Below are 15,867 nucleotides of genomic sequence, written 5' to 3'. Positions count from 1 at the left end.
TACAAGAAAAACAAAGAAAAAATAATAGCAAAGAAATGTAATCAAGTTAAGCGAGCCGGGAACCCTAGCGATGGGGGACCGCACCGGGAAGTCACGGCATGGACCGTTGAATAGCCCTGGACTGCGGGAAACCCTGGAAAACATTTTTAGGACTTAAATAGAACCTTATAGAAGAATAAATATCATTAGGAAGATCAAAGAAAAATTAAATAATTAGTACAAAGAAAAGTGAGAAATCGAAAAACGGACAAAACCCGGTGTTACCGAAAAATCGGGAATGCAACCCGAACAGGGGCATTATGGTCATTTGACATCCCAAATTGTCTTTTGACCTAAATGTCCACTAAAAATAAATAATATTATACTTAGAAAATGAAATGAAAAATTAATTTGGTGGTACCTAAAGTAAATAACAAGAATTAAGGGTTTAATGTGGAATAAGTGAGAATTTAACATATTATATGATTTAATGAGTGGATCACTAAGGGAATAAAATAAAACAAAGTGGGGCAGGTGTACTTCCATTATCCAAGCAGAAACTTCATCTTCTTCAAGGTTCCTCATCCATGCCGAATTGAAGAAACAAGGAAACCTCCATGGCCGTTTTCTTCAAGCTCTCTTAACTCCTCCATTTTAACTCCAATCACTTAGGGTTCTTCATTAAAGTTTGTCTACACATCATAAGGAAGAACTTGATACCAAAATCAAGAAGTTTAATCAAGGTTTAACAAGTTCCAACCATAAGGTAAGTTAGCATTTTTGAAGATAGCTTTGTTAAACTTTGTGTTCATGTTATGGGTGTTGGTTTTGTGAAGAAAATTTTTAAGTTTGAAGAGTTATTGAGATGTTCATTTTTGACAGCCATGGAGTTATGTATTTGATGAAATATTTGTGCATATATTTGATGAGAAATGATGTTGGTTATAGTGATTTAATATCCTAGTAAATTACTTCATATGTATATGGTGATTTTTGCACTTGGATGGAAATTGATGAATTGTAGGACACTTTGGTATTGAGAAACATTTTCGGCAGCCTTGGGACACTTGGATAAATGTGTGTGTTCATGAAGGTGTTGGCAGAATATTGACATAGAAGGTTGATGGACATGTATATAGATTGATTGTGTAAAGTGTATGTAAGAACTAGTAAGGTTTAGGTGTGTATGTGATTGTATTTAGACTTTGTAAATGTAAATTTTAATTGGTGTATTAAGGATGTTTGTAATCTGCCAAAGTGATGTTAATGTAAAGTGGAATATGGTTTTGGTAATGAACCAAAACAGAAATGGTAAGGGAAGTAGACATATAGTAATGTAAGTGTGTAATTGATGTATGTTTAAGTAAGGTAGTTAAGGGCAGAATGCATTTTAGTCAATAACTTTAAATGTGTAACCTCAATTGGTATGAGACAAATTGGAGGTGAAACCAGGCACAAAATGTGCCAACTTTCATTGAGAAAGCATGCCAAAATTCTGCTTGCAAGGTGATATGAAAAATGACCAATTCGGATTGAGTACATTTGAGGCCTGAAATTTGACCAATTAGGCAGCAGTTAGTGTTCAGGCCATAACTCACTCAAAACAGGTCCAATTGACCTGAAATTTTAACCATGAATATTTAAGACCCATACCTACAAGTCTTATGAAGACACCAAAACCCAGAAATGACTAGAAGCAAGTCAAAAAGCTTGCACAAGTTTGGGTCCAAAAACTGGCCGAACCAAAATTGACCAAATTGACCTAAAATTGACCTAATTTGATGCCATTTGACCAGCAATAGTGTAATGACCATAACTTGGTCTACTTAACTCGGATTGACCTAAAATTTTGCCCCGCGTTCCATAAGACATAGATCTACAAGTTTGTAGTTTTAACTGAAACCCGAAAACCGAGGGAACTAGGTCGTCCGGCTAGGTCAAACTAGTATCTCGGAATCCAGCAAGTTGCATTAAAATGCACTAAAGAAGGAAATGAGTTTGGTAAAATGTACCAACCCTAAAACCCTATCGAATGTGACATATTAAGGACACAAAAACCTAAATTACCTAAAACGCATCGAGGGTCGGTATATTAGGTGATTGAGCAAATAATAGTCTTCAGTGAATTACTTATTGAACATTATCGTTAGAGACAGTTTAATTTAGTACTGAAACACTTCAAATTGTGTTTCTCAGTTACCAAAGACTCGGAAAAAGGGAAGGAAATACTGAGTCCAGACCGGAGACAGTTATCAGAGGTTTGTGCACAACTAGTTTTCAACTGATTTTGCTCTGAATAATATTTCCTATGATTAATTGCATGTTATTGTTTTAAATTGTGTTTGCTCACAACAACTATTTCTTTTGAATTATTTTCAATTGAAATAAATTATGACTATTTGCATATTATTGTTTTAAGTTGTGAAATTGTGAAAAATGGTTTGAATGATATTTGATGGATACTTATTGATTGAAAAGCACTGTAATTGGTTTGAAACCACAGCTATCATGTACATTGATTGTATTCCTCGCTAGCTTGTCTAGTGGGATGAATTGAATTCCCTCTCTGGCTGAAGTGTTGAGGTGTGTGCCTGTTGAGGACGAATAGAATGAGTACTCATATTTTTGCTAGCTAGCTATGTTATTCCTCATTAGTCATTGACTTTTGGGATGAATTGAATACCTCATTAGCCATCGGCTTTTGGGATGAATTGAACTTGGGAACATGATTAAAGCTGTGTGTGATTTATTAATATGTATTGTGAGCTTGGGAAATGAATTTAAACTCTTATTGACATATACTGTCTTTTGAATTCAACCATGATCTGACTTATTGAAATTTATTGTGATATTGAGAAATGGAGTTTAAATTCTTATTGACAATTATTGTCTTGAAATTAACTATGGTTTTAAGTATCCACTATTTACATGACTTATGAATTGTGATTTAAATTGTATTTGGTTAATGTTGTGCGCCACTGAGCCATTGTCTCAGCGATAGCTTTTTATTGCTGTCGCAGGTAGACAGACAGACAGGGCAGCAGACTAGGCTGCTAGTACCTCCAGCGAAAGACTACCGGGTATAATGAGTATACCAATATGTTGTATTTTGTAATGTAATGTATGTTCACTGTATGTACATATTGTTGTTGGTTTTGAGCAGTTATAAATAAAAATTGTACATTGAAGTTGTAAAATAATTATGAGTTATTTTGACTTGTAAAATTGTATTATATTTTCTCTATCTCAGTCCTTGAAAAATTACTGTGAATTTGACTTGAGAACTGTGTTGGGTTGAGAAAAATGTTGAAGTTGAGAATTGGAAATTTATTGAAGTGCTTTTTTTAGGTTTTCTGAAGAACTGTTTTGTCCAAAATACAGATGGTACTCTGCCAAAATTTTTACAGAAATTCCAAATAATTCAAATGTGTCAGTTCTATCACTACAATTTAAAAAGGTTTTTAATACCTGTAAATAGTGCTCACCACGGTAAAAGAAGTAAGAAAAGTTTTTAAAATCCCTTGTAGTGTATTTAATGGATTATCAGTAGACGGAGTTGGTAATTCATTAGGTATACTACGGGATCATGTTATGCCTTACAGAGGGGTAGGGTGTGACATCCACTATGTGCCAAGGGGAAAGAGCAGAAACATCGGATGTAGCTGCTGGTGATAAATATCTAAATGGTTTATTTGTTTTGCTGTTATTCTGGTAGTGTATTTATTTGTTTTGCTGTTATTCTGGTATACTTGCTTGTATGTTTGTGTTAATATCTAAATGGTTTTCGCTTTGGTATAAATATACCAGAATAGATTTTTATTACTAGAACAGAGTTTGAAAATCCTAATTCGGGATTTAAAACTCTATGATTAGAATATCAAAAGATCATGGTTGCAAGGCAGTGACAGTTAACGACTCCGTTACCCTAGCACGAATTACAGCACATCAGGAATTGTTATGGGACTAGAGATTTTAGCATAGTCAAAAATTAAAAATAATACCTATAGGGCTAGGTCATCTAGTCTCCGATATGGAGTTTATAGTTGTTCTGGTATTGCAATGGGTCTTTGCTCAAAGTTTAGTAAGGAACAATATTCTATATGTGTAGCAGTAAGACACAAAATATGATTTTGTTCCCCTAAAAGAGACAGGATGCTATGGATGATAATTATAACTTATAAAATAGTTCAGAAATGATGTTCTACTGACAACAGTAATTCGATAGGAACTAGTTGGTTAGGTATTCTTTAGGAAGAGCACAATTTTATTGTGCAGATCAAAAGAATTAGATTAGGATTAATGCAAAACTTTTGAATAGCATGGGAAAAAAGGAGAGTCCGGTAGACTCCCTTCTTAAGGTTAAAGAATTGTTTGCGGTTCTATAAAAAAAAAGGTAATGATCGCAAACTAGCAGAAAATAAGCTATAGGATATCGGTAGATAAAAGAAAATATAGAAGTAAAAATTAGAATAGTTGGTGCAAATGTAATAAAGAAACATTACGAATATTCGTTAAAGTGTTGACTAGAATGGTCAGAGGACCAAATCAAAGTAATATTGAAGTATAGTGGATTTATTAGGGACGATAAGAGGTGCTAAATCACGACTCGACAGTTAAGTTAAGAAAGAAGATAAGATTGAGGAATAAAATAATTAAAGTTAAGTTGTGGAATGAAAAAAGAAACAAATAGAACAGTAAGAAATGAGAAAAACACTAGATGAGGAATTGCCACCAGGGCAAATAATCTCCTTAAGACGCGTAACGATATTCCGAACTATTTTATCAAGAAAGAAATAAGTTAAATAAAAAAAAACAAGATGGTGTAAAATGGCACATAGATCGAGATTCGAAATAAAATTGGTAAGATAACAGTTATGAATCTATGGCCGATGACCAGATAAGTAATTCTAATACGACCACTATGGTCATTCAATAAGGAAACATGAATTGAAAAATTAAATAGAATAATAGTAAGAGAAGATTAGTGTTATACACACAAATTAAACGTTGCAGTAGATATTTAAAAGTCTTACATAGACTCAAAGAAAAGAAGATTATAAGAGATTTGATAAGAAAAGTTTAAAACTAAGTTCTCACCCATAGGATCATACGAGGTCCTAGAAAAAGTGGATCCACTAGCACACATATTTGCTTACCTCTAAAATTGAAATGAATTTGAATCTAACTTATGACAGAAGCTCATAAGAAACTTGGCACACAAGGTGAGCAATCAATGAGTAAATAGTATTGGTTAAAGTGCTGTGGAATCATCATTCGGGCCAGGAGGCTACTTGGGAACGAGAGGAAGACATGAGGAGATAGCACCCACAGCTGTTTAGAGACTGATACCAGGTAAAATTTTGAGATGAAATTTATTTTAAGGGGGGAGAATTGTAACACCCCTATTTGCATAGCCTGGTATATTTTACTGTTTCGGTGACCGGTATCGGTCCAAACAATTAAGGGGATTAGAATCACATCTACGATAACTAGATAAGCCATGAACGTAAATAATTAGTAATTGCCAAATAGTTAAGTATAAAGAAGAAAAACAAACCACAAGAAGTTAAATGAGCTGTGAGTCACAGCGATGGGTGACCTCGGAAAATGACTGCAGATCAGTTTAAACTCAAATTTCGAACCGAAAAATATGACGCCGCAGTCCTTAGGATTATTGCGAACACAGTGGAAAAGAGAAAATCATGAAAAAGAGTTGTTAAGTAGGTCAAATAATTAGATTAGGGATCCAGAAGAAATACTGAATAACTTATAAATCGGATTGAACCGGTGAGGGGCGGTTTGGTCAATTCACCCCTAGAGCTGATTTCTGACCTAACTGTTTAATAAAATCTGAGAAATAAAAATTTTGAAATATAAAATTAAATTAATGAAGGATTGAAAAAGAAAAGAAAATAAAAAAGAATAGAAATTCAAAAATAAAAAGCTTTATGACATCATCATGCTTAGGTAAGCATGACACCATTAACCATTTTAATTTCTAATTATTTAATTATAAGGATAATCACACAATAAATAAAACAAAATTTAAAAGAAAAGAAATTTGTGTTTTTTTTTTTCCTTAGTCACCCGTCCACACACTCTCTCTCATCTCTCTCTCATTTTTTCTTCTTCCACCATTGAAGCCCACTTTCAAAGCTTCCTTACCCCTAAAATTAGCCATTAAAAGAAATTTGTGTTTTTTTTTTTTCCTTAGTCACCCGTCCACACACTCTCTCTCATCTCTCTCTCATTTTTTCTTCTTCCACCATTGAAGCCCACTTTCAAAGCTTCCTTACCCCTAAAATTAGCCATTAATTTTATATTTCCCTTAAGTAAAGTCTTGCTATTTAGCTTGGATAGAGAGTTTAGGAACAAGAAAGATAAAAAAAAAGTGAAGAATTGAGGACACAAATTCTGCTCACTTAAGGTAAGTGTTTTTCTTAGCTTTAATTGGGTTATAACTATAAAATTGACGTTGAATAAGTGAGGATTGCTTGGAAAAGTGAAAAATCATGCTTGTTAGGGAACTTATGAATTTTAGCCAGCCATAGTCCCTTAGGATTTTGATGATAGTTATGTGCATTAAACATGTAATTAGGCTTGATTAAATGTGTAGAAGTTGAATATCTACTTTAAGTGCATTAATTGAAACATATGCCAAAATTAGGGTTCTTGGTACTTATAGTTTAGCAGAAAAATTGTAGAAAATGGTTAATGGAAGCAAATGACCTTACTTAAGTTGAAAAATGGTCAATTGTGACCATTTGTGGTGTGTGTGAATTGTTAGAAATAAGTTTCAATTTGATTTGGTTAGGGTCAGTATGCAAGCAGCTTGACCTAGGTCCCTTTCAAGGACCTAAACTAAAAATTTACCAGCCAAATTGGTGTGAGGCCAATTGGGAATGAAACTAGACACAAAATGACACATTTTTTATTTAGGAATCATGCTCAGAAAGTGACCATAGGCCAAATCCGAAATTGGGCACACTGACCTGTACAAAAATGACTAAATGAACAGTAGTTACGTAAATGACCATAACTTAGTCTAAGAAGGTCCAAATGACTTGAATTTTTATACCGATAGAAATCTGAGACATAGCCCTACAACTTTCATGAAGAAAACAAACCCAAATTTTGACCATAACCTATCTAAAAAGTCACCTGCAATCAGTGTATAAAAACTACCAGTATCCATAAAATGCCTAGAATTATGGGTTTGGACCAATTTGGCTAGCCTTAGAAAAATAGGCATAACTCGGGCTATAAAACTCCAAATGGAGTGATTCAAAAAGGGAAATAAGTTTAAGATAATAAGGAACAACTTCTATGAAGAAAACTTATCCAAATTACTACAGAAACTTGACCAATGGAACAGTAGAATACAGGGGACCAAAACTGAAAAATTATAATTTCTCTTATGAGACATAGAAATTGAATTGGCAATCAATGCCAACAAAATTGATACCCAAAATGTGGTATGGGTGCAATTAGAACTAATAAACCTATTAAGTATAGAAAAGTTAACATTTTGACTTAAATAATGCCACCATACACAAAAATGTAAAAGACCCGAAATTTATAAACCGTAATAGGTAGGATAAGTCTACAAAGAGATTGTTGGAATTTAAGTATTAGAAATGAATACTAAAGCACTTTAAATTTATGTATTTCAGTTGAAAAGGGATCTTCGAAGGAGAAACGAAAGTTTGAGTAAATTAAGTCGACAAAAGAGGTTTGTGCACAACTAGTTTTTGATTGAATTTGTTTTGAATATTTTACTTAATTAAATGATTTTATTCTGCCTTATGCACTATGTTTATCAATTATGGGATTTTTTTCAATGATTATTGAAATTGGTATAGCAAGCATGGGTTTTGTTTTATGAAATATTATTTCAACAATTATTGAATATTATTTCGAACAGGATAAATTATGTTTTGAATTGTGACGGGCAATTTGCATGAATAAAATACAAAATTTTATTTTAGATTGTGATGAGCATAAAAAAAATTATGGAATATTGGAATTGATCTTGAATTAATATTGTGTTGTGATTTATGCTCACAAAAAGGACAAAGAAATGCATGATATGGTTTTATATCTCACTATAGATGCTTGACTAGGTTATTGCCCGTCTCTACATCATTTGTTGATGAGACAATGGAGTTAGCTTTGTTTTGTTTCGAATACCATGGTATGTGCACAGTCTTAGATCCTCCTCTTATTAGAGGTTAGATCTAAGTAATTGTGATTATCCAGTCGGAAGTTTCATTATTGTGTTGTGTACTGTGCACGATAATTCGACCTCCCCAACCATAAGGAGTTAGAATCCTGATTCAACCTCTCCGACCATAGGGAGTTAGAATCACCCCGAAGATGGCCCTTTCGGATTAGTCTTGCATAGTTAGTGAGATAAAGAATGGGTTTTGATTGATAAGAAATTGTGATTTTAAATGAGATTGTGCACAAATAATTTTATTAAAATAATTGTTTATTTCTATAATTGTAAGAATTATTTTTATTATTCAGTTGTGATTTGACAAATTGAAATTTTGATTGAGGTTATTTTAACAAATGACTATTATTATTGGCAATAAAAATTTTGACATTTAGAAATTGGTTAAGTTTTGAGATTTAAAAATTATGGTATAATTATTGTCAATGTATATTGTATTACATTTTAAATTATAGTTGTGCACCATTGAGTTCACCACTCAGTGATAACTTTGTATGCTGTCGCAGGTGAGAGTAGAAATAGAGCAGTTGAGTGAGATTCCTGCAGCTACACCTTGAAGACTGCTTGTGACTAGCCTCGGGTATATTATAGGTATACCCTTGTATATTAAATTTTGAATATGCATGTAAATATATGTGTGTAAATTATTTGAGCAGATGTATAAAACTCTTATAATATTATTTTGGTATGTAATGAAATGCAAATTATTATAATGTTCAAACTTATTTTTGAGTTTTGTAATGAATGTAAATTAATTTTTCTTTAGTGAAATATGAATGAAGTTATTTAATATTATTTTTGAAGACAATTGAATTGAGAATTGTTTTGAATTATGAAGTTGGGAGAAATGATGTTGATTTGTGTTGTGGAAGTGGTTGATTTTGGCGAAATGAATTATTGGGAGTGTTTTTACAGGTGTTTGAAGAACTGTTTTTCCCAAATATAGACGGAACTCTGCCGAAAATTTTTCAAAATTTGCGTAAAAAAAATGTACAAAAATTTTAATTAGTTTTTAAACTTTAAGTACAAATTTTTAATTCCTACCAAAAGTGCTCGCCACCTTCGAAAAGTAAGAAAATTATTTTAAAATCCCTTGTAGTATATTTAATGGGTTATCGGTAGGTGAAGTACGGTAATTTATTAGATGTACTACGGGATTATGTTACATCTTACTGAGGGGTAGGGTGTGACAAATAATGGAGGAAACTTCAACCAGTGACAGCCCCACAACCCAGTTTACATACAACCCTGGATGGAGGAACCACCCAAATTTTTCATGGCCAAATTCTCAGAATTAACCAATAAACAAACTGCAAGGGTACAGACCACCTGCACCCCTTGGATTTCAGAACAAGGGACAAAACCCTACACAGCCACCGCCACTCCCTCAAAACCAATAGCATGAATCAAGGTCAACTATGAAATCCATGATGGAAACCTTCCTAGCAAACCAGCAACAGCAAAATGAAATGATCAAACAGCTAGCTTCCAGAATGGACTAATTTGCCACTCACAATAAGATGCTTAAAAATCAAATTGCTCAGCAAGCAACCTCTTCAAGCAAAGCTGCTGGTAAACTGCTTAGCCAACCAAAGATGAACCCAAAGGAGCATTGTAAGGCAGTTACATTGAGAAGTGGAAGAATTTTAGAACAATCAGAGGAAGTGCCAACAAGGGAAAACTCTAAAAAATTTGAAAGCCAAATAGAAAAGAAAGAAAAAGAAGCCAAGAAGGATCAGGAGGAGGAAACTAGGAAGAAAAAGAAGCTACCAGAGCCATATCAGCCTCCTCTACCTTTTCCTCAGAGATTCTAGAAAGCCAAATTAGATAAGCATTTTGGGAAGTTTTAGAAGTTTTATAGGAACTTTATATCAACATTCCCTTCATTGAAGCACTCTCTCAGATGCCATCCTACACCAAATTCCTTAAGGAAATTCTATCAAAGAAAAGAAAGCTGGAAGACTATGAGACTGTTGCTTTAACAGAGGAATGCATTGCCATATTGCAAAACAAACTGCCTCCAAAGCTGAAGGATCCAGGAAGCTTCTCCATACCTTGTCTCATTGGTGACAAGAAAATAGACAAGGCCCTCTGCGACCTTGGGGCAAGTGTGAGTTTAATGCATCTATCAATATGCCAAAAGCTGGAAGTTGGAGAACTAAAATGTCATACCTTACTCCTCTGTAAGGCATAACATGATCCTGTAGAATACCTAATGAACTACCGAACTTCACCTACCGATAACTCATTAAGTACCCTACAAGGGATTTTAAAACAATTTTCTTACTTTCATAAGTGGTGAACATTTTCTACTAGGTATTAAAACATTTAATTAGAGTTTGAAACTAGTTAAAATTTTTGTCCCATTTTATTTTTTCGCAAATTTTATAAAAATTTCGACATAGTGCCATCTGTATTTTGAGAAAACAATTCTTCAAATACCTGTAAAAAGCACTTCCAAAGATTTATCTTAACAACTTTATCAATTCGACATCCTTCCCAACCAATTTCAACAATCATTTCTCAATTTCCAAAGTTCAACATCATCAAAATACTATAATTCAATTTTATTCAAATTAAAGCAAAATATTTCCATTCATATTTCAAATAAGATAAAAAAATTTAGATACATCATTCTAAATATTTACATTAGAAAAAATCCAAACCAAAATTTATTACAAGTTTTATACAACTCTATACAACTGCTCATGACCATTTTCTACATTTACATACATTACATACATCAAAATAATTTTTACAATCAGGGTATAAAATATACCCGATAAACGTCAGAGTAGGTAGCTCCACAATCCTCAGCAGCTCACTCTGCTGCTCCTCTAGTCTCTATATCTGCGACAACAATAACAGCAATCGCTGAGTACTAGGACTCAGTGGTGCACAACATACTAAGATAATCTTTATGCGAAATTTAAATCATCTTTATTCAAAAATTAAACTGAACATGAAATATAAATTCAAAACATGACTTATAAAATTTTAATCCAAACAATTTCATTTCGAAAGTCTCAAAACAAATTTGATAAAAACACACAGTTATATCATGCCATTCGAAACAAATATCATCTCAGTAGCCAGAGGCTAAGGAGAAGTCACAACACAAGGCTAGCTAGCTCAAATATATGGGAACCCATTCTTCTTCTTCTTCTACTGAGACACACCTCAACACTTCAGCCAGAGAAGGAATCAAAATTCGAAACTAATTTCCCCCACTAGTTGTGCTAGTGAGGTATTCAAATATATGGTCATGACATTGTGGTTTCAAAACTATCTTAACAATTTACTAAACATTTATTGCCATTTCAAACACAAATGAGTAACCTTTCAACAATTTAAATTAAAAGCATAATAAACATTTCAAGTCAATGGTGTCACAATGTAATATTTCAATTCATTCAAAACAATGTGCAGAAGAAAATTTACAGAAATTCTATGTTGTGCACAAACCTTATACGAGTCACCTCTTAGCCTTAACTCGATCCTTTGGGTTCTTTCCTAGTATTCTTTTTCCACTGAAACACATAGTTTCACAGTGTTTCAGTATCATAACTTATCATAAATCCAAAAATAAATTCATATCTACTTATACCTAGCTTTAATATGCTAAACTTGACGTTCTTTAAAATTTATATTTCGGGGTTACTATTCATAACACTATTTAAGTCAATTTATTGACTTTCTAAGGCTTAATAGGTATGGGAATTTCAATTTCAGCCACATATCACATTTTGGTTACCTAATTTGTTGGTTTTGGATGTTTACTCATATTTTAAGTCTTTTAGGCAAATTTGCAAATTTTTAGTTTTGGTGTCCAATGTTGCACTATTCCATTGGTCATGTTGCTGTTAGAATTTGGCTAAGTTTTCTTCATAGAAATTGTTCCTTATTGTCTTAAATTTATTATCCTTTTTGAATCACTCCAATTGGAGTTTTGTAGCTCAAGTTATAGCTATTTGAATCATGGCTGCCGGATTGGTCTAACCCAGATTTTCTGGGCAAATTTCTGGGTTCTGGCAGTTTTAGGTCACTAATTTTGGGTGACTAAATGACTTGGTTAAGGGCATAATTTGGGTTTGTGTTCTTCATAAAAGTTTTAGGTCTATATTTTACCTTTCTACTGGTAAAAGTCAGGTCATTTAGACCTGCCTAACCCAAGTTATGGCAAAATGAACAAACACTGTTCATTTGGTCATTTTTGTACAGGGCAGAACACTCACATCCAGATTTGGCCAATTTGTTCACTATGCTATAGTCAGTTTTTGGGCATGATTCCTGAATGAAAAATGTGCCATTTTGTGTCTAGTTTCATTCTCAATTGGCCTCACACCAATTGGGTTGGTAAATTTTTAGTTTTGCTCCCTGAAAGGGACCTTGGTCCTGCTGCCTGCAGCATGTCCCTAAGCAATCCGAATTTCCATTCAATTCCAACACTTCCAACATATCACAATTGGTCACAAATGACCATTTTTCAGCTCAAACAAGGTCAAACACACCATTTGACCAATTCTCCAATTTTTGTCCTCCAAAACCCTAGGTCCAAACCCTATTTCACTAATTTGTTACATTTAATTGATTCCAAGCATACCAACATCACTTCACCACTCATACAAGCTTACTAACATATTTAATTAAACCAAATTCATACCTAGTACTCAACACTTTTTTCATTTCATTTTAAGCATATTTTGAAGTTCATTAAGCTATAAATACAATAATTAAACTAAAAGTTTGAAGTTTGAATTACTAACCTTGAATGCAGAATTTTCTTTCCCTTCAAACCTCTTCCTTTCTTCTTTCTTTCTTCTTCAATCCCTCTTCTAGTTGTCAAAACAAGCTCTAATCATGGTGAGTAATTTTTTTATGGTGGGATTTGTTGTTTTCAAGCTCACAAAAGGAGCTTCAATGGAGGATTATGGGTGAGGGAAGGAGGAGAGAGAGGGCTCACGGCTTGGTTGAAGAAGATGGACTTTTTTTTCTTTCTTTCTTTTATGTTTTTAATCCTTATGGAAGATAAATAATTATCCAAAATTATATATTTTTTTTATAATGTTTATTGCATCATGCATGATGTTATGCATGATGTCATCACTTTTCACTTTTCCTTTTTCTCTTTTTTTTTTCTATTTATTTTTTATTAGTTCGTTAATTTAATTCCCAACTCCGAAATTTTCTTTTCTCCGATTTTATTTGACAGTTAGGTTAGGAGTCAGCTCTAGGGGTCGATTGACCAAATTGCCCCTCACCGGTTTGATCCGATTTATAAATAATTCAATATTTCTTTCGGATCCTTGACCTAATAATTTGACCGGCTTAACAATTTTTTTTCGTGATTTTCTCTTTTCCACCATGTTTACAATAGTCCTAAGGACAACGGCATCACATTTTACGGCTCGAAATTTGAGTTTAAATCGACCTCGCAGTCCTTCCCGAGAAGGTCACCCATCGCTGTGACTCTCGGCTCGTTTTAACTTCTTATGTTCTGTTTTTCTTATTTATACTTAACTAATTGACAATTACTAATTATTTGTGTTTAGGGCTTATCTAGTTGTCTTAAGTGTGGTTCTAATCCTCTAAAATATCCGGACCGACACCGGTCACCGGAATAGTGAAATATACCAGACTATACAAATAGGGGTATTATAATTTTACCCCCCTTAAAATAAATTTCGTCTCGAAATTTTACCTGGCATCAATCTCTGAACAGCTGTGGGTGCTGTCTCCTCATGTCCTCCTCTCGTTCCTAAGTAGCCTCCTAGCCCGAATGATAGTTCCACAGCACTTTCACTAACGGTATCTGCTTGTTCCGTACCTGCTTCACCTCATAAGCCAGAATCTCTATGGGTTCTTCTTCATATGTGAGGTCTGGATTCACTTCAATTTCTTCCACTGGTAGTACATGAGATGGGTCTGATCGATACCTCCTCAATATAGACACATGGAAGACATTATGTATCTTCTCTAACTCTGGAGGTAGTGCCAAACGATATGCCAAAGGACCCACTCTTTTCAGAATCTCATATGGCCCAATAAAATGAGGACTTAGTTTTCCCTTTCTGCCGAATCTCATAATCCTCTTCCACGAGAAAACCTTGAGGAATACCTTATCACCCACTAAATACTCAATATCCCTTTTCTTCATATCAATATAGGACTTTTGACGTTCTGATGCAGTCTTAAGTCAATCTCTGATCAACCTGATCTTCTCTTCAGTTTGCTAAACAATTTCGAGCCCAATAATCTTCCTTTCACCTACTTCATCCCAACACAGGGGGAGTTTTGCATTTTCTGCCATACAAAGCTTCATATGGAGGCATCCTGATGCTTGATTGGTAGATGTTGTTGTAAGCAAACTCAATCAAAGGCAAGTGTGTGTCCCAACTGCCCTCAAACTCAATTACACAAGCCCGTAGCATGTCCTCCAAGATCTGAATTACCCTCTCAGACTGGCCATCTATCTGTGGGTGGAATGCCATACTGAAGTTCAATCTAGTTCCTAGGGCTCTCTGAAGACTACCCCAGATTTTAGAAGTGAACCTAGGATCTCTGTCTGATACGATGGATACTGGCACTCTATGCAGTCTTACTATCTCATCAATGTACAACTTGGCCAATCTTTCCAAATTGTAGTCGATCCGGATAGGCAAAAAATGAGCAGACTTGGTTAGTCTGTCAACAATGACCCATACTACATCATGATTCTTTTGTGTCCTCGAAAGTCCCATCACAAAATCCATAGTTATTCTCTCCCATTTCCATTATGGTACTGTTAGCAGATGTAACAACCCAGCAGGTACTTGATGCTCTGCCTTCACTTGTTGACAAGTTAGGCATTTGGAAACTAACTCTACCATATCTCTTTTCATATCCATCCACCAGTAATGCTCCTTTAGCCCTCTATACATTTTTGTGCCACCAGGGTGCATGGCAAAAGGAGACTCATGTGCTTCCTTTAAAATGATCTTCCTCAAATTAATATCATTGGGAACACACATTCTACCCTGGTGTAGCAGTAGACCATCATCTCTTATTGAGAATTCTGGTTTCTTGCCCTGTCTGACTTCTTCCAACAGCTTCTGATACTTCTGATCATTCTGAGCAACCATTCTTATCTAATCAATCAACAGTGGCTGTACATGCCATGCAACTGCTGTTTGTCCCTCATCATTAATCTCTAAACTAACATGTAATGATCTCAACTCATGTACCATAGATAAAGGAGTAACCCGTAGACTTGCCATAGTCTTGCGACTTAAGGCGTCAGCCACAACATTAGCTTTCCCTGGCTGATAGTCTATTAGACAATCAAAGTCTTTTATCAACTCTAACCATCTCCTCTGTCTCAAATTCAACTCTTTCTGAGTGCCCAGATACTTCAAACTCTTATGATCTGTGTAGATATAACACTTTTCGCCATGCAAATAATGTCTCTTGATCTTAAGAGCAAACACTATAGCTGCAAGCTCCAAATCATGTGTCAGATAATTCCTCTCATGCGGTTTCAGCTGGCGTGATGCATAGGCAATGACATTTCGATTTTGCATTAATATACAGCCTAACCCATTATGAGCAGCATCACTATAAACTGTGTATTCTTTACCTGGAGTAGGTAAAGTTAGGACTGGAGCCTCAGTCAA

The sequence above is a fragment of the Hevea brasiliensis genome, chromosome 5 (genome assembly GCF_030052815.1).
Source record: "Hevea brasiliensis isolate MT/VB/25A 57/8 chromosome 5, ASM3005281v1, whole genome shotgun sequence".
Lineage (NCBI taxonomy): Eukaryota > Viridiplantae > Streptophyta > Magnoliopsida > Malpighiales > Euphorbiaceae > Hevea > Hevea brasiliensis.
This window is presented reverse-complemented; position numbering follows the sequence as displayed.